Genomic DNA, 24947 nt, shown 5'->3' with positions numbered 1-24947 from the left:
AGAGTTCAATTTTGGGGATGACTAAATTTGAAGTATCTTTAGGTAAGCCGAGTATCCCTGTCCATTTTATCAACAGTCATTTCTCTTCACCTAAACCATACACCTTATTGCTGCCCAGGTGTGGTGGCTCACGCCTGTAATCACAGCACTTTGGGAGGCTGAGGTGGGTGGATCACCTGAGATCAGGAGTTTGAGACCAGCCTGGCCAACATGGTGAAACTCTGTCTCTACTAAAAAAACAAAAAATTAGCCAGGTGCAGTGGCTCATGCCTATAATTCCAGCACTTTGGGAGGCTGAGGTGGTCGGATCACGAGGTCAGATCGAGACCATCATGGCTCACACAGAGTGAAACCCTGTCTACTGAAAATAAAAAAAATTAGCTGGGAGTGGTGGCGGGTGCCTGTAGTCCCAGCTACCTGGGTGGCTGAGGCAGGAGAATTGCTTGAACCCGGGAGGCAGAGGTTGCAGTGAGCCAAGATGGTGCCATTGCCCTCCAGCCTGGGCAACAGAGTGAGACTCTGTCTCAATAAATAATTAAATAAATAAATAAACCATAAGCCCGGAAGTCATCCTGGATTCTTTCTTCATTCTTGTGCTACATCTAGTCAGTCTAGAAATTTTGATAATTGTTTTGTTTAGAGCTTTCTGGACTCTCTTTTCTTCTTTGTCGTTTTAGGTACTGATCATTTTACCCCTGGACTATTAAACTAGCTTCTTAATTAATCTCCAGTCTTCCATTATTATTAATACCTCTCTTTAGTTCAAAAATTTCCACACCATCTTCTGCTGAGCTGTAGGGATTCTTCAGTTGTGGGGGCTAAATGGTGGTCATTGCCTGTACAGGGCTCCAGGCCTTCCAGTGTTTCAACCAGAAGTGCTTTGCTTTTTGCTTTCTTTCGTCTCCGGTTACTATATAACATTGCATTTGAAAGCACCACATTAAAAGTGATTACTTAGGTAAATAAAACCTGGAGAACCCTTGTTGTAGTGAATCGTCATTCTGCAAATGATTGGCTAGGATGATATTTCTAGAATAAATCTGATAATTTCATTCACCTGCTTAAAACACTTCAAAGCCTCACCGTTGCCTTAGGATAAGGTTTGGAATTTGTAGCATATCCGTAATCTAGCTTAATTCCCCAAACTCATCTTCTGACATTTTTTGCATGACCCTTAATTTTGTTTCCAAATTTCTTTCAGCCCTTCAGGCCGCTTTGCTATTACATACCCCTTTTCATTACCTTGACTGTGGCCTGCTTTCCTTCCTCCACACTCTTCCCTGTACCATTCCTCTCCTGTCTACCAATCCTTTAAAGCCCTGCTCGGGTATTCTTATTCCTGTGAAACCTTTGTGGGTCATATTGAGATAAAATTAACTACTCCCTTCTCTGTACTATTTCTCTGCCTCCGTGCTTATTCCTGTAGTTTGCACATGGTATACTGAACTGGAACCATGTGCGTATGTATCTGTCTTAGACTTAACAAGCGTTGAACTTCTTGGGTATTAGGCCTACTATTTTCCTCTTCTCGTCTCGTCTCTTCTCTCTCTACAAGGTATAGGCTGGAGTGCAGTGGTGCGATATAGAATCACTGTAGGCTCAACCTCCCAAGCTTAGGTGATCCTCCCAATCTCAGCCTCCTGAGTAGCTGGGACTATGGTTGTGTGCCACCACACCTGGCTAATTTTGTTTATTTTTGGTAGAGATGAGGACTCACTATGTTGCCCCAGCTGGTCTCAAACTCCTGGGCTCAAGGGATTCCCCTGCCTTAGCCACCCAAAGTGCAGGGGTTACAGGCATGAGCTACTGTGCCCAGCCCCATTATTTCTTTTGTCTTTGTATTCTAGAGATAGTCCTTAGCCAGTTATGGGCCTCAATCAATGTTTATTGAAGTGAATGGAACCAAAATTGGCAGTAGGTGCTGCTAGGCTTCGGTAATTCTTAGGAATTCATAATGTTTAGAGTGTATACATTGAGTTATCTGGTGCCCCCAGAGCCAGTCCAACTCTAGATTAATGCTTGAGATAAAGACACAGGTTGATAGGAGAATAATTGCTTTACTTCATATGTACCTTGCCCCATAAAATATCAGGTAGCTTGAGGGACTGCATTCAGAAGTGTGAAAAGGTTTGCAGTTCGGCACAATGCAAAACTATTTTATTGACGTATAATTTATATACCACAACATTTACCAGTGTAAAGTGTACAATTTGGTTGTTTGCAGTATGTTTTAAAAATTTATGCCACCAGTACCATTATCTAATTTGAGAACATTTCTATCACTCTCCAGAAAGAAAACTTGTACCCATTATATTCACTTCCCACACCTTGTACCCTCTCTCAGTCCTTGGAAACCTCTAATTTACTTTCTGTTTATATAGACTTGCCTTTTCTGAACATTTTGTATCAATGTAATCATGCCATATGTGGTCTTTTGTGATTGGCTTCTTTCACTTTATATAATGTTTTTGAGGTTCATCCGTATTTTAGCGTTTATCACTACTTTATTCCTTTTTATTGCTGAATAATATTACATGTATGGATATATAACTTTATTTTTTCATTCATCAGTTCATGGATATTTGAGTTGTCGTTACTTTTTGGCTGTCATGCTGTGAACACATGTTCTATAAATATAGGTAAAAGTTTTTATGTGATATGTTTTTATTTCTCTTGCATATATAACTAAAGGTGGAATTGCTTAGTAATTTCAGAATTGGCAACTCTGTTTAATCACCAAACTGTTTTCCAAAGTGACTGCACTCTTTTACATTCTCCACAGAATTGTCTGAGAGCTCCAGTTTCTCCATATCCTTGTTAACACTTGTTATTGTCTTTTAATTGTAGCCATTCTAATGGATTTGAAATAGTATCTTGTGGTTTTGCATTTTTATAATGATTAATGATACTGGACATCTTTTCATGTCTTTGCCTATTTATTTACTTATTTATTTACTTACTTTATTGGGATCTTGCTCTGTTGCCCAGGCTGGAGTGCAGTGGCACCATCAAAGCTCACTGCATCCTTGAACTCCTGGGCTCAAATGATCCTCCCACATCAGCCTACTGTGAGTAGCTGGGACTACAGGTATGTGCCACGATGCCCAGCTAATTTTTAAATTTTTTGTAGAGACAGGGTCTTGCTATTTTTCCCTAGGCTGGTCGTGAACTCTCAGCTTCAAGCAATTCCCCTGCCTTGGCCTCCCAAGGTGCTGGTATTCTAGATGTGATGCACCTGACCTTTATTTGTCTTTTGGTTACTGAATTTTAAGGTTTCTTTATTTATGCTGGATACAAGTCCCTTGTATATGACTTCCATTCTGTTGGCTCTCTTTTCACTTTTTCGGTAATGTCACATTTGAAACACCAAAATCCTTAATTTTCATAAAGTTGAACCTCAGTTTTTTTCTTTTATCACTTGTGCTTTTGACATTATATCTAGGAAACAATTGCTTTAACTCTGGTGAAATTTCTTTTGCCTATTTCCTTGACCTTTGTGTTTTTCAACACCAAGGGTAGCCATGGAATCATTGTAACTTAATTAAGGGCCTGCAAACTTCTCTAGTCGCAGGATCAGATTCACAAAACCAGATCCATAAGTCAAATAGGCCATAATTGTGTGTATGCTTGGAGATTGGAGTGAGGTTGATGATTATTTGCCTTGCTAGTCTTGAAGAGGTATTTGCAAGAATCTGTTAATCTGGTGAATAAACACTTTTAAAATGTAGATTCAAATGTTGTATAAACAGACTTTGCACTTTTTGCTAAATGTTTAAAGAATGCCATCTAAATTAACCATGTGCTGAAATCTTGGACTACAGTTTAAACTTTATGTGATAAGAAATTTACAAAGGGAGAGTAGTTGGGTAAAATTTATCAGTATAAGTTGATAACTGGGAGACTCATAACATCCAGACTTACCTTATGTCTGGTACATGAGTTTTTCAAAATGCTAACAATAGTAATCTTTCTTATTTGTTTCACATTTTGGAATATAGGTTGTTTGTGATAATTTTTGGTGCATTTCTCTGTTCTTCTTTTTAGTGCCAGTTTAAGGAATTGCTAATTGTCCATTCTTGCTGGAAAGTACTGATTTCCATTTGAATATAACAGTCTTTTTGCTAAAACTTTCCTATGGTTGATTCGAGCAAATACAGAAGCCTTCTGTTTGTGGACTGAATGTTCAGCCAGCTGTGACGTAGTCACTATTATCAATGAAGCTTATTCATCACTTTCCATGCTGGTGCATTGTACGGGACTAGCAGAGGATCTTGGATACTGAATGGAGAGCTTCTCCTTGCTTACCTCCATACACTGGTGGTATTAAGTGATTCTGTTCTCTATCTTTTCCAGACCTTGTGGATAATTAGATCTTTTTGTTTTCCATTGATTCCCAATAGTGTCTTGCAGATGGTAGGCACTGATTGAGAATTTGTTCATTTTCAAAATTAAAAAAATGGTAGTTAATGCTCTTAGGAGATAATTTTATGTTCTCTTCTCTTATATGGGAGCATTTATCTTATATCCATTGTCATTTTACAAAGGCAGAGGCTAATAATGTTTTTATAAAAGAAAATTAAGTGGCAGTTGATGATTTTATGTTAAAAGCTTATTACTCTTTAGGTAAATTAAACTTTTTAATATTTAATTTTGTATACTTGTTGAATATTTAGATTAAATTCACAGGTTAATTGTGGTATTTCACTTGAATAGATGCAGCTGTGGAGTACAAAAAGGCTTATTTGTCCCAGTTCATGACTAGAATACAGTAGACGTTGTTATAAAACTAAGCCTGTTACATACTTTGGTAAAATCATGTGCCCTGAAATATAGTAGGCACTTACAAGACACAGTCAAACCACCGTAACATAGATATTGGGCCTGCCCACAGCAATGGTGTTATGATAAGTGGTGTTCCCTGTATGTGTGATGGTTAGTGGAGGTACAGAATATCTGTGATAGAACAATAATTGAATTGTTTCTGACTCCATCTGATTTTCTGTTGCATTTTAAAAAATACTCTAAGAAAAATGGTATATGTTTGCCCAGTGCTTCTACTTCTGGTCCTTTCTAAGTGAGTTTTGCAGGTTCTCTAAGCCGGTGACCCGTATTCTTAGGCGTTGCAATTCTCTGGATCTCTGTGCAGTTTACATTGGATTTAAGAGGGCTACGCATTCCCTGGAGACCAGGTAATTCCAGAGGAGCTGTTTGATTCAACAGATTTCATCCGAGGGGCTCATAGTTTCCTTGGGAACATTTCAGGAAATACCCATTTCTTCCAATCAAGGAACTCTGCCTTCCTACCTACACATATATACATACCCTTGCCCTTTAGAGATTCTCTGAACCCACAGAATTTCTCTGGGTTGAAAATGAGTCTTGGTTTGAAATCTATTGAAATAAGTACATCAGGTTTCTGTCGTCCAGAACTAACTTCTAGGTGGAGATTCTCAAGTTGCCCAGGGGTTAGAAACAGTGAAAAGGACTATTACTGTTTCCCTTTGCGTTTTCCATAGTGTCTACAATACTGCTCTGTACATAAATGTGGAAAATAAATGTGTTGGCTATAACTCTTTATCCATTTTTCTTCTCCATATGTGTGTGTGTGTATGTGTGTGTGTGTATATGTGTATATATATGAATCTATGTAAGATTATTAAAATCCAAGATTTTTCTAGAATTTCGTATTCCACTCCCAGGTCTATCTCCTGTCTCTCATTAACTCACTTAGTTTCTTTATGCTTACTGATCTCCTCTTCATATGATCAGGACACTTAATTGAATTGAGTGAACAACTAATTACAGATTCTGACCCATCTTAAGTAAGGCACATTATGCATCCATACCTTCAAAACATTTCTCTAAGCCATTCTTTCTTGCCTGTTTTCCTTGATATAATGCAGGTCCTCTTCACTTCACACCTAGGTTATTTCAGTATGTTCACAACTGGTCTGTGTCCCTCCCTCTCTCCCTTTCAAATCTGTCTACCACACTGCTGTGCTGTCAGAATAATGAAAACATAAATATATCCTTCTTTGGCTTATAAAACTTTTCAGTGGTTCCCTATTGCATTTTGGGGGAGAGTCCAAAGCCTGAACTATAAAATCATGCCAGTCTCTGTGAATTTCTTTGTAGCCTAATTTCTGCACTTTTACTGTTTATTACTGTGCCTCAAAGTTTATTTTTATAAAAATACCATTCACTAGTATGACCCTGAGCCTTTGTGGATGCTCTTCCTGTGCCTGATGCTTCTTAATATCTCTGGAAAACCCCTACTTATCCTTTGCTGCTCAAAAGTTATCTCCCCTTTGGAGCCTCTCTTAAATCTCAAAGGCCATTTCTTTTCATCTGTGTTTGTATAGTATAGTATGGAAAATAGTACTTCTGTTACATCACTGTATTCATTGCTCCTTAAACGATTTTGGACTGATTTTGTAAAATGTAATAAAATGAAATACTAGAAAAATGAAGTGTAAAAAACATAAAATAGCCTCATTTTAAAAATTGTTAGCTTCAACAGACCTAAAATTGCTATTAAAATGCTATAAAGGGTGCCGGGCACGGTGGCTCATACCTGTAATCCCAGCTCTTTGGGAGGCCGAGGCAGGCAGATCACGAGATCAGGAGATCGAAACCATCCTGGCTAACACGGTGAAACCCCGCGTCTACTAAAAATACAAAAATCAGCCGGGTGTGGCAGTGGGTGCCTGTAGTCCTAGCTACTCGGGAGGCTGAGGCAGGAGAATGGCGTGAACCTGGGAGGTGTAGGTTGCAGTGAGCCGAGATCAAGCCACTGCAGTCCAGCCTGGGTGACAGAGCGAGACTCTGTCTCAAAAAAAAGATAAAGGAAAAAAAATGCTATAAAAGTTTCTGTATATTTACTTTCAAGATGTGTACTTAGCCATCTTCTTGTGGCTCAACAACCAACAATTTAGAGCTCTGCACTGGTCCAGGGCCACATTCTGAGTAGCATTGCTTTATAACATTTATCAAACAATTTTACAATCCTTTGCTTGTGTATTTGCTTTCCTCACTAGACAGGGGTTGTGTCTGATTGATCTTGTGTTTTGTCTTTCCATCTTTTGTTCCCTCCTCTCAAAATCTTAGGTCTTAAAATAGTTCATGACACAGGATTAATCAGTAAATGTTCGTTGAAGGAATTAACGATTGATTTCATTACCCTGTAATCACAACTAGCTTGTGTTTCATTGGGTAGGGTTTTCTTTTAGTTCATGTAGGACTTAGAACTTCATGATGTCATAGTGAAAGTCTACTGGAGAAAGAGCTTTCTAACTCAGTCTGAAGTAGAGGTATTAATGTTGTAACATGCTTTAGTTTTGCTGATCTCCGAGAAACCTCACGGTTCAGGAAAGAGACATTTCCATATTATTAGCACAAGTAATAAAACAGTTCTTTGCTGTAGGAGAGGAGAATAGAACTAGTAGCGCCATTGAAGCAAGTTTTTTTTAAGCAAATAGTTGCTTTGAGTTACAAATGCAATGCTTTTTTTAAGTTTTTTGTTTTTACTGACAAACCACATGCAGATGCCATTCTGTCCTCCAAGTTTCCCACCCTGAGGACAGCCAGCTGCCATGCACTTCCCCCATCCTCATTCACAGATCATTAATCAATATGTCTTTAGAATTTGCATTTTTGAAAGTCATATTCCCAGCTTCAGAAGCCTGCAATTTGCCCAATTTCCTGTGTTTTTGGAAAAGTGTCCTGCTGTGGTGGAAAGTACTATAAACCTGAGTTCCAGCCTAGGTTTTGCAACTAACTGTATGACTCTGCGCAGGTCATACTCCCTTTTTAGCATGTGTCCTCATTTGAAATCCAGACTAAGTTATCTCTAGGGTGGCTTTTTAACTCTTCCTTTTAGTCCTCACAGGGGTTGATTGACATTTGCTTGCCTTGCTTTTTGGTCTTTTAACCCTGGCTAATGATCTTCATACACTATCATGTACATACTATGCCAGCAATTAGGATATTATATTGACATTCTTTTTGCTTTTTTTTCCTCCTACAGTGTACTATACTTTCCTCAGAGATACCTTATTCATCTTTGTATTAGCTGCTCTTGGCCCAGTATCTTAATTCATGCCCTATTAATGTTGGTTGACTTGAGCTGAACTCTGTTCCTTGCTTTTGTTTCAGACCTTTGTTTAGCAGTCTGTCAGGTGAGAAAACTTGGATTGGTTGCGTATTTGATATCCAATTAATATATTACAGAACTGTTTAAGGTTGTAAAAGTACTAAAGCCCAGTTGGAGTAATGCTGATCAGTCATATGCATGTGTAAAACAGATGACAGTTGTGGTTATTCATTGTTCTCCTTAGGAAGGTCTTATTGATTATTAGCTTGATGAAGGATCTGAGTTGATATTCCTCTGTCTGTACCTTCTTAACTTCTGGCTGCAGGAAAAAAATATGTGAATTTTCTGCCCACAAACTGTCCAGCCCTGCCAAGGCAGCCTGCCAAGTCTCAAGTCACATGCCTAGTGAATTACTGCTACATTTTTTCTTCCTTGTCTTTTTCAAGGCTACTGATGTTGGGCTCTTTGCCTGGTGTCCCTGAACTGTAGCCCTTTTAACTCTCTGAGTGATGAACTCCAAACATTGTTTAGCAGCAGAAGCAGTTTTTTACTGGGACTAGATTACCTCCACTGACAAGGCCAGGCTTGTTTTTATGGCTCCACACTACTAGGCAGGACTTCTAGAAGTGGCAGGCTTTGGACTTGGTTTAGTCTTTACTCCTGAACTTGAAGCCCTGATTCATACCAGCTCCTGGTTCTCAGTGTTCACCATTTGTTCCCAGTGTCCCTAAACCTAGAATATGTATGGGTGTTGTATGAGAGACAGCTTGTCCTCACCCATTTCCTGGAGGAGAGGTGTTCTCATCCTCTGGGATGAACACAAGAAATAGCTCCTCACACTTACCTGGCCTCGCTTTACTAGTTAGGCATCCTATTTTGCATTCCATTTGCAGAGCTAAGCCTTGTACCTCTTTATAGTGTCTTTCAAATACCAAAATGTGAAAGCACCATTAGGAAAGTTAGTACTTCCAGTTGTATTTGTAATGATGGATTCAACCTGAGCTTCTACACGTTTTCCTGGTCCATGTGTTTGTGAGATCGGTTGCAAGGGTTTAGTGGACAGATGTCTAGAGAAAGTAATTAATGCCTCACTTTATGGAACTGCTAACCATAAGTCTCCTTTACCACTGTGTTCTAAGCAACAGCCATGGTCTTAGAGTGACCTCATTACCCAGAGTCACATATTCTGCTGAGGGATGTGGAGAAAAGAGGAAGTTGTGAGACTGGAGGAGAACTTAGAAAATTTTCTTTTATTTAATCTTTGTATTGCCTTTTCTTTTTGCTCAATTTCTGTGTTCTCTTTCTTATGTGAGAAGCACTAGTGCATACATGTAAAACCTATGTTTCAATATGAACCCATCCTTTCCAGCTAGATAATCGTGAAAGGGTTTACTATCCCCTCTGAGCTGTGGTTTCCTTCTCTGTGAAAACAGGCTGTAGCCACTACTTAACATGCATGGCTGTATTACATATTAAATAAAATAGTGAAAGTATGTACTTGGCACCATGCACTGCTGACCTGGAGAGCACTTTAGTAAAAGCTCCTTTCCATTTTCCTGTTAAATTGGGCATACAAATTATTATTTACTATAAATTCCCCACTTGTGCCTGTATTAGAAACTAACAGAAAATGTTACAGATAGTATAAAGTAGAAATTGAGGCACTTAATGAATAAAATTCAGTTCAGTTCAATGAACATTTATTGCATACCAGGCACTGTGAGTGGAGAAGACAGCTTCTTTTAGAAATTTACAGTCTAATGAGGAAAACAGATGAGTGAATAGACATTTAAATGGGGTGTGTGATGGGTGCTTTAGAGGCATGATGGTTGCTGTGCACATAAGGTAGAGGGCACTTGCTCTCATTCAGTGGGAGAGGGGTGAGGGGTGGCACAAAGTCAGGGGGGTAAAGCAGTGGATTTTTGAACTGTGGCTCCTTGAAGAGAGGACACACATTCCAGGCAGAGGGAAGTACATGAGGGAAGGTGAAGTATGAAACTGCATAACAAGTGTAATTGCAAATTGTTCAGGCTTGCTTGATTGCAGATTGTGACATGGCAAGTGGCAGGAGGGGAAGCTGTTAATGGCCAGCCCATGGAAGGCCTTTTTGTCGTGCTGAGAAACTAGATTTATATCCTATAAAGAGTGGGGGCCATTCATTTCAAGGCTCTATACTGGGGTTGTGACAAGATCAAATTTGCATTTTTTAAGAATCACTCTGGTGCTGGTGCTCAGAATATATTGCAGGAAGACAAGGGAGAAGGAGGAATAGACATATCAAGAAGCTGGTGCCAGGGGTTCAGAGGAGAGATGATAAGGGGCTGAACTGAAAAAGCAAATAGCAGTGGGATGAAGAGGAGGAGACCAATTGAGGAGACCAATTTAGAAGGTAAAATGAGTGATAGTTTCATTGTAAAGTATGAGAAAGTGTCAAGGGTGACTCTCTTAAGTTCTTTATTTGGAGTGGCAAATAAAGATCAGATTTTGGGGAAAAGATGATCGATTCAGTTTCAGACAAACTGAATTTGTTCTGCTTGTGGGATGTTATCCAAGGGGAGGGAAGACCAGCAGGCAGTGTGACAGGTAGGTCTGGGGCTTCACAGAGGTCAAGGCCAGAAATACAGCTTTTTAGCATTAGCCTTCATTGATGACAGTGACTTTAGAAACAACAAGTAGAATGATCCCTTTGTCCTTGCATTGTGACAGAGACAGAAATGTAGAATATGTCACAAATGAAGCTATCGTTAAAAATATCCAGTAGATTCCCCACTTCCCTCCTTCCTCAATTCTCTCGTTAATGGAGATAGAATATTGTTATCTCCCTTTTCTCTTTCAATTCCCATAGTGCCTTTTGATTTGAGATATAGCTTTGAAATTAAACAAGATTGAATTTTGAAGGGTTTTAAATTTTAATGTGATACTTTACGTAACTCCAAGCTGCATTTTAATGTGGCTCAGCATATCTTCTGATGCCTCTGGGAGTGCTTTAAAGTAATTTATTATTATTATTATTATTTCATTATTAGATCTCAGACAGAAGTTTAGAGAAAATTATTAGAAAAAGTCAGGATATATTCCTTAGGCCGTGGAAGGGATAAATGTAAATGCCTTGGTGGCAATGGCTTCTTATCTTCTCACGTGACTCATCCTGCCTTCTCTTTCCTGGAAGGGCTCTGTGGTTTTAAGTCAGAATCAAGGTGTCACTGAGTGGCAGCTTTCAGTCAGTTTTTGCAGCTCTGCATTTTTGGGAGACTCTTCTACACCTTCACCTTGCTCCCTTACCCTTCCCTCATCTTTTCTCAGTGTGGAGGGTAGACTTCATTTTAGTTCAGGAAAATCTTAGGAAATCATATTCTTGGATGTTTTTGATTTATTCCTTAACTTTCTAGACATATTTTTCCTTAATTATCTTCTTGTCAATATTAAGATTTATGGTAACCTGTCTCTTCCTACCCGCTTTCATTTGAATTTACATAGAAAATCAGCCATTGTGTCCTGGCTCCCTTGAAATTACGGGTTTGTCTGTCTTCCTTCCTCCTTCCCTCTCTTCTTCCCTTCCTTCTATTTTTTTCTATCCATTAAGGTAAAACATTCCAGGTCCAATCACTATACCCTACCCCCAATTCATATGTATCTTTTAAACCTCTGTAATATCCTAGCTACATGACCAACCGTTCTTTTCTTATATATGTTTTGTATTGACTGGGAGGTTCATGGTCTCATATGGTTCATTTCATTTTCAGCAACATTAATTGTTGAAGGGTCTTCTTTATGTAACATGGTGATATTGTGATACATTAACCAGTGTGCTTTCTGTTCCTGCTATTTCCTGCAACCTTCTGAGGACTTTACTTTTTTTGGTTATAAGGGGAGGGGAAGGACACTTCAGCAGGATGTAAAAAAGAGGTTATAAGGGGATGTATAAAAGAGGCAGATGTCTGGTTTTTGTTTTTTGAATTTCAGAAATTACACAGCCTGAGTCTGGCTATAAAACTGAATTTGGAAAAACAAAAGTCAAGAAAAAAGATTTTGTAGACTAGAAGAGGAAGGAGAGCTGGGTAGGGAGTTGAATGAACCTAGATACGGGGACTGTATTTGAACCCCCCAGGAAGGTTTGATAAATTCTAGAGGAGAGTGGACTTCCCCCTGCCATGACTCGCCCCACCACTGATGGAAGCTAAGAAAGCAGAAAGACCTGAGAGGAAATGTGCCAAGATTAAGTTTCTGCCTCTCAACTAAATGGAGACTCACAACTGAAATTGTTTAGTCATAGTAAAAAATAAAAAGAATTATATTACTTTTTTTACTCCTGTGATTGATGGAGTGGGATTTGCATCTACTATGTCTATATTGAGTAACAGTGAGATATGGTGGAAAATTACTTAGGCTCTGAAGCCGGATTGATTTGGGTTTAAATACTAGCTCTGTGTAAAACCCTAGGCTAGTTATTTAATCTCTCTGGGTCTGTTTTCTCTTTTGTGTAACTGGAATAATAATACCCACCTTGTTTGAAGTGTTTTGATGCTTGGATAGGATATATGTACAATATCTAGAATGGTGCCTGGCTCACAGTAGGTACTCAGAAATACTCTCCTTGCATTTTAATCTCAGTATTACGTCTTTATTTTGTGTTCTTAAGACTTATAGACTACATCTAAACCCTTCTTTCGTATGACAGCTCTACAAATATTTGAGGGCCAGTGTCCTTAACTGTGACTGTGTCTTGAATATTTGAGAAGCAGTGTGCCATAGTGTATTCTGGAGCTCATTTCTTAGATTTGAATCTCAGCTAGTCCACTTACACACTTAGGTAAGTTACTTGACTTCTTTGAACCTCAGTTTCCTTATTTGTAAACTGGAGATGATATTAATAATACCTGTCTCCTTGGTTAGTTGTGAATATCAAAGATGTTAATACAGATAAAGACCTATAGGCACATGTTAGTTAATTATACATAGAGTAAATATCTCATTGTGACAGAGGCAGTGGTTACATGTTCACCTAGTCTTGTTTTATTTTCATCTTTAGAGCCAGACTTAAGCTGTTTTTTTCTGCCTTCCTTGCAATTATGTTGGGGCTATGCGCTTATTCTAACTGGTAGACTGTACGTAGAGGTGATATGTGTCATTTATGAGCCAAAGCCTTTGCCACGTGGATTGTGTAGGCTGCATGTTGAGATGATGGATTCACAAGGTGATACTAGACTGAATTTCTGAATCACCATTTGGAATATAGCTTCTAGGTGCATATAGGACATTGTGTGGGCAAGAAATAATTTTTGTGTGAAGCTGCCGAGAGTTTGTCATTGTGCTGTCAAGGCATAATCTAGCCTATGAGCCTGTGTAGATTAATATGACTAATTTTGGTAGATGAATACTGAATGAAACAAACTGTTGAGGGGTCGTTTTTAGGAGAAGGCCTTTTCAGTGAATTAAGGTATTCATTAAGATATCCTCCTTAATGATATTAAGGAGGAGGGAGGATTTTATTGAAGACACAGAAACAGGGTTAAAAAAGGAACCTTAATTTTTCTATTTGAAATGGGTTTTATGTAAATGCATGTTTTGGTGATAAAACCATTTGTCCTTCTTTTTATTGTCGCATATCCTATAATAGATTTTCTTTCTTTAAAGTTTCTTACATCTTTCTAAATGTGAAACAGTTGTATTCTGGAGTGGTCATTAATAATTTTAATGTTGAATGAGTTTATCAGCTCCTTTTTTTGGGAGAAGATTTTACCAAAGGGTATGGAGGAGAAAACATCAGAGTTCCAATTAAGTTTTGAGGAAAGGAGGGGCTTTAAATGCAGGCTAAGGATGGAGCACAGTGGATGTTGTATTTTCCTCTAATGTGGTATTGAGGCCTCTCTCTGGAGAGCTGCTAGAAACTCTAGCTCTGCCCTGATGGGGATCCAAGGGAGGTGGTCTTAGATACTTACAAAGTGGCTTTACGTGATACTTCTTTATCCTGGTGGACAGTCTAACCTAAGTGTCTAACTCATGACCAGGTGTCCCTCTTACAGGGAACTTGAATATACTGGCAGGTACCTTTGTGGTTCATGCCTGACTTGTGTCCAGTTTATGAGATAGCCACTTTCTAGGAGAGCCACAATATTATTTATAGACCCAGAAAGAAGAGGCCAGCACACCTCAGGGCCAGCAGGAGGAAGGGGAGTCATCCAGGACATGTACTCTCAACCAGCGGGTGGGAAGAAGAGAGAAAGAGATAGATATGTGGGTCAAAGTCTTTATTGGGGTCCATGGTGTTACCCAAGTAAGTTTCCCACAAGGAGTTCTAATTGGTGGGTTTAGAGGAAGCAGGTACAAGTTCTATGTAGGCATGCTGTGTCCGTGAGAGGAGGTCACTGTGGCATATCTGCACAGTACTTGTGGGGTGTGGAGGTCAGTGGGGCAAGTCCAGTAGGTTGTGTTTAGCTCTCCCACAGGGAGGTGGCCACCAGGAGGCAGTTGTATAAGGGAGATATCTGGATAAATCACATTGAGGAACAGGGAAGAGGTGAAGAACTAGATACTGTGTTGGGGTGACTTACCCTTTCTTCTGATATGAAAAAATTCAACTTATGTTTAAAATAGATGCCAAGAGCTGGGCACGGTGGCTGATGCCTGTAATCCCAACACTTTGGGAGGCTAAGGCGGGCAGATCACTTGAGGTCAGGAGCTTGAGACCAGCCTGGCCAACATGGTGAAATCCCGTCTCTACTATAAAAAATACAAAAATTAGCTGGGCATGGTGGCATGTGCCTGTAGTCCCAGCTACTTGGGAAGCTGAAGCAGGAGAATTGCTTGAACCCAGGAGGTGGAGGTTGCAGTGAACTGAAATCATGCCACTGCACTCCAGCCTGGGTGACAGAGTGAGATCCTGTTTCAAAATAAAAAAATAAAATAAAATGGATGCCAAAGCAACATAAAATAATTATAAGAATTTGCTACAGTGGAAAATGTAGTTAGGACTCAGCTCACTCATAAACACAAGTGATCCTTGAGGTGAAACTTGGTGAGTGGCAAAGTGTTGTCAACCACTGTCCCAGATGTTAACTCCGCTTCCCTCACATACCACATAAAGTGGTAAATGGGTTTGATTCCTGGGAAATGAGTTTTCAAGTATCTTTAACCACTTAACAAGAAAATGTGACTTCTTAAAATGTACTTCTTAGGTTGACTCATTGTGAAGATAAAAAAGAAATACCAGAATAAAGTGTAAGAAAAAATACAAATTAAGTATTTAAAAAAATTTTGGATGCATTATATTTGTACATATTAATGGGGCATACATGAAATTTTGTCACATGCATAGATGTGTAATGATTAAGTCAGGATATTTAGGGTATCCATTGCCCAAGTCTTTATCATTTCTATGTGTTGGGCACGTGTTATTTCCTCTCTACTATTTGTGTTGAAAAATGCAACCATTGTTGTTAGTTGCAGTCACACTACTCTGCTATCAAACGTTCAAACATATTCCGTGTATCAATGGTATGTTTGTACCCCTTAACAAACCTCTCTTTATCTCACTTCCACCCTCTACCCTTACATCCGTCCCAGTCTCTGGTATCTATCGTTCCACTCTTTACCTCCATGTGATCAACTTTATTAGCTCGCATGTATGAGTGAGAACACACAATACTTTTTGTGCCTGGCTTATTTCCCTTAACATAATGAGTTCCAGCTCCATCTGTGTTGTGACAAATGACATGATTTCCTTTGTTTTTATGGTTAGTAGATTTCCATGGTATAAATATACAATATTTCCTTTATCCATTCATTTGTTGATGTATACTTAGGTTGCATCCATATCTTTGCTATTGTGAATAGTGCTGCAGTGAATGTGAGGGTACAGGTGACCCTTTGATATACTGAATTATTTTCCTTTGGATAACTACCTGGTAGTGGGATTGCTGGATTGTGTGATCGTTCTGTTTGTGATGGTGGTGGTGGTGGTGGTTGTTTGAATCTCCTTATTGTTTTCCATAGTGGCTGTACTAATTTACATTACAACCGACAGTGTATGAGTTCCCTTTTTTCCACGTCGTCACTAACATCTACTATTTCTTGTTTTTTGATTAATAGCCATTCTAATTGGAGTAAGATGATACCTCATTGTGGTTTTGATTTGCATTTCCCTGATGATTAGTGATGAACATTTTTTTCATATACCTGTTGGCCATTTATATGTCTTCTTTTGAAAATTTCTGTATATGTCTTTTGACTCTTTTTACATGGTATTAATATTTTACTGTTGATTGCATATTCTGGATATTAGTCCCTGGTTGGATGAATAGTTTGTAAATATTTTATTCCAACCAAGAAGTTGCCTCTTAACTCCTTTGTTTCTTTTGTTATGCAGAAGCTTTTAAATTTAATATAGTCCCATTTGTCTATTTTTGTTTCCATTGCCTGTGCTTTTTAGGCCTCAGCCATAAAATCTTTGCCTACACCAATGTCCTAAAGAGTTTTCCATAAATTTTCTTCTTGTAGTTTTATAGTTTTGGGTTTTACTTTTAAATCTTTAATCCATCTTGAGTTGATTTTTGTATATGGTGAGAGAGTGTTCTAGTTTCATTCTTTTGCATGATTATCTAGTTTTCCAGCACTGTATATTCTTTTTACATTGTACCTATCTGGGGAATTTCTGAACTTCTGTATCTGGATGTCTTAAACTCTTTCTAGACAAGGCAAGTTTTCATCTATTATTTTATTAAATAGTTTTTCTCTTTCTCTTTTAGGTAACCAATAATTTGAATATTTAGTCACGTTATTGTGTCCCATATGTCATGAGGACTTTGCTCTTATTTATTTATTTATTTATTTATATTGCGTTGTTTCAAAAGACCTGTCTTCACGTTCTAAGATTCTTTCTTTTGCTTTGTTTAGTCTATCATCAAGACTTTAGAATGTATTTTGTATTTCATTCAATGATTTGAGAGTTTCTATTTAGTTCTTTTTATTATATCTATCTCTTCGATAAGTTTCGCAGTCATATCCTGAAATGTTTTCTGATTTCTTTGTATTGTTTTCAGAGTTATCTTATAGTTCAGTGAGATTTTCTTTTTTCACATTTTCAACATTTTGAAATCTTTTCCTGAGATTTCATGAATTTCTTTTCGATTAGGATTTATTGCTGGATGTGTTCCTTTGCAGGTTTCATATTTCCTTGCGTTTTTATGTTTTCTGTGTCCTTACATTGGTATCTGTACATCTGGTGTAACAGTTGCTTCTTCCAATTATGTGAGTTTGCTTTCATAGGGGAGGACTTTTTCCTGAAGATGAATATATGGTGTTGGTTGGGTAGGGCACTTTGGCTTTGATTCTGGGTACATGCAATAGTGCAGTGTCTGTATGATTTCTTTGACTATAAACAGCATCAGTGGTGTCCGATTTCCTTGGCTTAGGGTACGGTTGTCAGAGAAGGCTGTGGTGAAGTTGTGCTGGGATCTCGGTTGCCAGTCTTCAGGCTTCAGTGGTGGCAGCAGGGAGCTGACTGTGCCTGCCCTTGGGCCCAAGGTGGCATGCATTGGCACCAGTGTTAGCGGGTCCAGGCAGGCTGATTCTTTGCTTCTAGGTGGTTTGTTCAGGTACTAGGCGTGGCAGTGGTGGGCTGGGTGGATGGAAGAGTTATTGAGCCCCTGGCAGGGGATGTGGCATGAGCAATGGCAGTGGCAGCAGTGAGACAACCCTCTGACCCAAGCCGTCTGTGCTAGTGTTGGCAGTGGCTGTGACCAGTTGGGTGGGCTGATGACCTGCAGGTGGCATGTGGGGGGTGGGTGCCGGCTGTGGTGGTAGTAGCAGGTTGAGTGGGCCTGATCCTAGACACTGGGAGGAGTGCTCAGGTACCATGGGCAGTGGACTGGATCAGGCAATCTCCAAGCTCCTGGATGATGTGCTCAGGTGGAAGCAGCAACATCTGTGCTGTGGACCTGCTATTGGAGAAAGCTTGGTTGCTTTCCCTGGGGGCAGCCATAGGCAGGCAGCTGGAGGGTGTGGGTTTTTCTTGCATCTCATCCCACAGTAGTCTGTAGCTGCAGTGGTTGTGGGTAGTGGAATTTGTCCTCAGGATGCATGAGAATGTGTGGCTGCCCCTCTGCTGGGCTTGGGGTAGGATTGTTGCTCGAGACTCTTGACCTGGGCCTGGTTGCAGGGCAGGATGCAGTCCAGTGTGGGCTGGGCTCTTAAAATGGCACCATGCTGCAGCTACTTAGGACTCAGCAGTTTGTGGGACTCGGTGTGAGCTCACTTTCTGGAACAGTGCCTTTATGTGGTTTCTAGGGCACACCCTATGTTACTTTCAAGGCCTCTGAGGGTCAAAGGGCTCTCCCCTGGCTAGGATAGTTGTCGTCCATGATGGGAATGTGGATCACTGGGGTCTCTCACCCTTTCCCCACACTAGGGAGTTCCAAGATGATCCCTGCTGAACAGGCTGCCTCGCTTCCCTCTACTTTCTTGCTTTAGGTGTTTCCTGTCTTTGTTGAATTTCAATGTTCTCTCTTGGATGATCTATTTGAAGTGTTATTTTTCTCCTCACTATTTTGTTTCTTCTTAGTGGAGGAGGTGAGTAGACATTAGGAGATGCCTCTAATGAGCCATCTTGAAGCTGGGACATTGTCTTTTTCAAGAATTACTACCCAAGACCAAACTAGAACATGACTCAGAGGTTCCAGGTATAGCATGCGGCACTGAGGAATGTGGTCCTGCCCCTCAGCCACAAGGGCCCTGCAGGCTGTTGCTGCCTGTCTGAGGGCAGCAGAAACAGAGCTCAACCTATAAACTCATGCAAACCAAGGTGCTGGGACCTCTGAGCTCACCCTCCCAGGAGTGTCCAAATCAAGTATTTAGGTGGCTTAGTTAGAGATCCAAGCCAGGGCAACGTTAAAGGAAAATTTGGGGAATATGTGTTTTCTTGCTGCCATTTTCTCAAAGCAGACGTTATGATAACATAAAGTGAAATGTGGGATAAATGATCACTGTCCTAATGCTGTGGATCAAATATTTTTTCGCATATCAATTTCCATTGATAAATGAACTTGCCCTAGCTTAGGACCCCTAAGAGCAACTGATAAAATTCAGTATCTCTTTTTTTTCCTACAGAAGTGGGTGACAGGAAGTTCACTTCTTAGAGAATTTATCACTGTTTTTGAAAATATGGTTATGAAAAGTAATTTCTGATATTGTGGCTAGAATGTTACATTATGGGGGTTGGTCAGAGGAAGGATAGACTCCCCTGTTACCTTTCATATCTCTCCTGGTCCACTGTAGATTGCCATGGTAGTAGGAACTTTGATATACATTCATATAGTCCACATAGAAATTATATGAGGAATGAAGCAAGAGGCTTATAACTTCGGGGAAGGAGGGTTGCCGATATTCAGTGTTCAGAATGTCATTTATCTTCAGACTGGAATAAAAGTTTGATTCTGTCTCTAGTTTCCCTGGTAGCAGGAGTTTTGTTTTCCTTTACTATGCTCGCTGTAGCAGCATGGAAACTTCCTTGTAACCCCAGATCACGGCAACAGTGGTAGATTCCTACTTTGAGATATTGGGAAGTAGGCGAAGAGAGCTTTGGACCCTTCAGTGATGATGGTGGTTTTGAGGTCATGCCTTGGGGATTTCCTGTATACAAGGTGCTATTTGAAAGTACAGACAATACATGAGAACTAGAAAAGATAACTTCAGGGTTTGAGCCTGTTACCATTAACCAAAAAAGAGCAAGTTGGGAAAACAAACTAATTTTAAGGAGAAGAAACTGACTTCATTTTGGACATAGACTTTGAAGTGATGATTATTAAAATGGTGGCTGGAAGTTTGACACTCCCTCTTATTTTTCTTTTTTAAGGTTAAAAAGAGGATTTACTGGGGCATATAACCAAACTATGAAATGCATACAGCTTAAACTGCCTTTAGGGCTGGTTGGGAACACATAACTTGAATTTAGTTAAGGCTGTCTCTTCTATTTCATGTATCAGTTTCATGTTCTCTCTTTTTGAAAAATTTTTATTAATTTCAACTTTTATTTTAGATTCAGAGGGTACGTGTGCAGCTTTGTTAAATGGATATATCCTGTGACACTGAGGTTTGGGGTACAAATGATCCTGTCACCCAGGTAGTGAGCGTAGTATCCAATAGGTAGTTTTTCAGCCCTTTATTTCCTCCCCCTGCCCCCCAGTAGTTCCCAGTGTCTGTTGTTCTCATCTTTTTGTCCATATGTACCCAATGTTTAGCTCCCACTTATAAATAAGAACATGCAATATTTGGTTTTATGTTCTTGCATTAATTCACTTAGGATGATGGCCTCCAGCTGCATCTATGTTGCTGCAAAGGACATGATTTCATTCTTTTTTTGTGGCTGCGTAGCATTCCATGGTGTATGTGTACCACATTTTCTTTATCCAATCCACTGTTGATGGCCACCTAGGTTGATTCCGTGTCTTCACTGTTGTGAATAGTGCTGCAGTAAACACATGAGTTGACACTTCATCTTTTGTGCAAAGCTGGGGCTAACAATGTTTTGTTTAGAGACCTTTTGTTAGGCTCAAATTAAAGACCCTATTCGTTATTTGATAGAGCATGTCTTTGAGATTATAGTTCAGGTTTGTGGAAGTATGTGATTCAATATATAAACTCCTAACAACTTTCTATGAGCACATCTTTGTGTGTGTGTGTGTTTTTTTTTTTTTTTTTTTTTTAAATCCAACAGGGCTGCAAATTTATTTGTCACATATGGTAAAATCTATATGAAATGAATAAATTTTTTTAAGGAAATATATTAGTGAAGGAAATAGGAAAGTGGTGGGATAACATTTTAAAAAACATATATGTGGCTTTGTGAACAAAATGATTTTTTTTGTTGTTCAAGGCAAAAATCTCTTCAATAAGAGAGAGAGAGGAGAATTTCTTCTCCGGAATGTAATCTGTAGCCATCTGCTGCTGTATCTCATTATGTTCTTCATGTAATTAGAGCAATTAGGATGAGGCTTGCACTGTATATTGGTCATGGAAGGAGGGTTGAGCTATTTCTAGGCTTGTTTTGAGAGACTGGAGATTAATGGCCTAATCTTTTAGGTAAATTGATAGAAACTGAGATATGTTTAAGCTAGGAAATGGAGAAGGGCAATTTTTTTGTTATCTGTTACATTGCTTTCTTATCACCATGGTAACTAGGTGTTTTGACAAATATATTTTTAATGAGATTAACTCATGATAAAGAAGAAAGTGATAGTGATAGAGAAAATGATAAGAAAGATCGTAGAATGAAAGAAGATGGGTTTCGTGATATGGTGATATGGTGGAAACCTCACTCCAGATTTTCAACGCTAAGAAGTTTGGAGAAAAGGAGGAAGGAAAATTTAAAGGAGAAGGCAAAATCAGGGATATACAAAACTCTCTTTTGGGAAGCCAGTCATGGAATGTGGTTTGTACTGAAGAGGCTCCAGGAGATTAGGTACTGCAACCACAAATGTGCTAAACCACTGTAGGATTCTTAGGGTAGATTGCAGTGCCACTCGACCCTCTCGTAAGATTAGCATGCCATTCCAAATCCTGGAAGAGGCTTCTTGTGACATCTGACTGTTCTTCCTAATCTCCCTCTCTGCACCCTTTTCTTTATTTCCAATTGTGAACACATTAGTGATGATTCTCAGTGCTAATACTGAACTATTGCCTATTCTTCCAATGGATCTTTCTCAGGTAAAGACTGTTATCTACTTCAATTCAACCTACTTGTGGTCACCAAATACATTTTTATGAAATACTGCTCTATCCCTGCCTCTTTTTTATTCAAATACTTTTAGTAAAGGCTCACATTGCCTACAATACCATGCATCTTATCTTGACGTTCAAGGTCACCTGAAGAGAGACCAACCCACTTTATCTCCTATAGCTCTTCTGTATGAACCCTATTTTCTTTTTTTTTCTTTTAATTAAATTTAAAGTTCAGGGATACATGTGCAGGACGTGCAGATTTGTTATACAGGTAAACGTGTGACATGGTGGTTTGCTGCACTTATCAACCCATCATCTAGGCCTTAAGCCCTGCATGCAATAGCTATTTATCCTGACGCTCTCCCTCCTCTGGCTCCTCCAACAAGCCCTAGTATGTGTTGTTCCCCTCCCTGTGTGCATGTGTTCTCATTGTTCAGCTCTTACTTATAAGTGAGAACATGCAGTGTTTGGTTTTCTGATGAACCCTATTTTCCACTAGCCTGTGTTTAAAATGTGTCGTGTTCATCTCTGCCATTGCTTCTTTGCACATGTGATTGCTCTTGTTTGGAAACTTCCTTGGTTCTCTAAGTCTTAAATCCTTTAAGGTCCAATTCAGTACCTCACCATCTTAATTGTGTTCTACACTTACTTTCTGTTATATTTTTACTTAAGAGACCTTACAGTGCTTAGCATAGTTGTTGATAGCATAGCAATGCTGAAAAGTTGATGCTAGTGCTTGAAGCATAGGTCTTTAGGAGAGATCAGGATGGCTTACCTCACTTTGTATTTCAAGTTGCTGTGGCACCAGGCCTTTGGGAACCCAGACAAGTCAGGTTAGAGAAATGAGTTCGGTTTTTATTTCACTCCTTTGTTTAATTTCCTGTCAAAGCCCTGGTGTCACCAAATTCTACGCAGCCCAGGCACTTGACAGAGAAAATGATTTTCCCTGGTTTTGAGGGGACTTATTCTAGATGCATTGAATAGATTCAGCTTCTGGGTGTATGCCCAGTGCCTTATACATGGAACAGTTAATTCTAGGGGATGTCCATGCTCCATTCTGTTCTGATCAGGACTCATTTATGTGTGCCAAGCCGCTGCTGAGCTTGGCATGTGCTGGTGGGCAAGAGAGGCCTGGCTTTTGTATACATATGACAAGCTCTGCTCCCTGCTGGGTGGGGCATATCCCTGGATGAGAGATCCTGGGTGAGAGAGCAGCAGAGAGAACAAAACAGTGGGAATGAGAAACTGCAAGTAAGCAGTTAGAACAGACATAAAAGGAGATATTAATAATAGAGGAAATTGATATCCATATTGCCGGTGGAAAGAGCCACATAGAGCAGGGTTTTGATGTCCTTCTCAGTGCGCACATCTTTGTCTAGAATTTACCCAGGTTCTGGCATTATCTGAAGGTCACTGACTCCAACTCTATTCATTTATGGTGTGGCCTATGCCACTTCTTTTCGGGATAATTAATGTTATTGAAATAAGAAAACGTACTACCTTAAAATTAAAATCAAACCACATTGATGTTAATTTTAAGGTATGTTTTCTTATTTTGGCATAATCCTGAATTTTGGTGTTCTGTTTTTCATGTTTACACATAAACCTAAAATGTTTTCCCCTTTGGTATTTATTTTCTGTTACTAGATTGTCACTCCCTGAAGTTTGCTAATCTGATGGAAGCTGACCTAATAATGCAGATTGTAAAAATGTCTCTCTGCTTTCTGCCCCGTAAATACAGTGTGCCATAAATGCCTATTGTATGCTTCAGTCATTCCAGTGCTTTTTGCTCTTTAATAGTATAATTGCCTCTTTTATTTCTTCAGGTTATCATCTGGGCAGAGTGTTAGTTCATAAGGGAGCATGAGGCACATCTGTGAGTTCCAGAGCTCAGCAGGATTCACCCCTGGGCTTTGGCAGGGCATGTGAAGCTGGGGCTGGCACCTCATTATTGCCAGCTTTATTGTTGCCTGTTCTGCATCAGCTGCCAATACTGCTGTGACACCAAACACTATTTTCGGTCTTCTTTTTAGCTAAACATTTTTTTTTTCAAATAATAAGTAACTTATGTACCTATTTCTACAAAGGAAAAGACTATTTAATAGAGAAGTGGGAATGGAAAAGCAGATTTTAATGCTTTAAGATTTTAAAAACTTTTAAAATTAGTTGTGTGTTTTTTTTTTTGTAAAACTGTGTAGCTGTTTGAAAGCTAATAGTATTTGAAAACCACAGTAATGTGTATTACTGAGAATGCAGTAGTACCAACTCCTAGAACATATACTTTTTGCTGCTATTTTAAATCATAACTTGAAATGAAAAAAGTATGTGAATATAATTCAAAACCAAATTCAAAACCTTTCCACTTCAAACTGGCTTCTGTTTTGATATTGCCAGAATTCTGATAATCTTAAAGGCAGGAAACCATGAATTTGTTTTATTTTCTTGCTTATGTAGTATGCTTCACTCCCATGGAAGATTCCTGCCAGTTTTTCCATTTAGCACCTCTATACATATTTATTTCATTTTCAAAGATCCCCTAGTTCAGATCCTCTTTATGTCTAGTTATTTTGATGCAGAAACAATTGGAGTTTTAATCAGTGTCTCTCCCTATTATTGTTTCCTGTTATACTTGCCCTTCCCTTTTGTTTGGAAATCAGACTTTTTTTTTTTTTTTTTCAAGAAAAGATAAATGTAGCGTATCTCATACTGCAAAAGAGTTGAATTCTTGACTTTTGAATTTTATAAGTCAAATTCTAGGCATAAAGGTAACTGTTTTGGAAAATTAGAATCAGTTATGTCTGTCCTCAGAAAAGTAGAGGTAGGGGTGGTGGCATTCAGATCCCCTGTGCCCAGCATGGCTGGAGAATAGTAGAGATGGCTGTCTAAGTTAGAGCGACCTGTGGCAACTTTGCAAATTTCCCATGGCAAGGATAACTTAGGGGCGATGAGGAGATACCTGTATGCCCAGAGGGACATGGATGTAGCCAACAGAAAGTCAGACTTGCGGAAGGCTTGTGGCAGAGATGAGGATGAGGGAAGGAGCTAAGGATCTGGGTAGACCTACCTGTAGGAGAGCTACAGATGTTTGTGGATAAATGCTAATGACCTCTACCATCCTTCCATTCCTCTACCACACAAATCT

The 24947-nt window shown here is 39.3% G+C and overlaps 1 protein-coding gene across 8 annotated transcripts in view; it reads left to right on the top strand.

The window, feature by feature from the left end:
• IGSF11 (immunoglobulin superfamily member 11) overlaps positions 1–24947 on the top strand; it is a 213572-nt gene that overhangs the window by 125149 nt on the left and 63476 nt on the right. The window contains exon 1 of one of the 8 annotated variants that reach the window (XM_017875358.1): positions 5169–5189. The exons of the other annotated variants lie outside the window; for them this stretch is intronic. The gene's annotated coding sequence lies outside the window, so the exon portion shown is untranslated. Of the gene's footprint in view, positions 1–5168; positions 5190–24947 lie in introns of those variants that run through there. 8 annotated transcript variants of the gene reach the window in all.

This window comes from Rhinopithecus bieti, unplaced genomic scaffold (genome assembly GCF_001698545.2).
Source record: "Rhinopithecus bieti isolate Rb0 unplaced genomic scaffold, ASM169854v2 scaffold_1251, whole genome shotgun sequence".
In the NCBI taxonomy this organism is placed as follows: Eukaryota; Metazoa; Chordata; class Mammalia; order Primates; family Cercopithecidae; genus Rhinopithecus; species Rhinopithecus bieti.
This window is presented reverse-complemented; position numbering and strand designations above follow the sequence as displayed.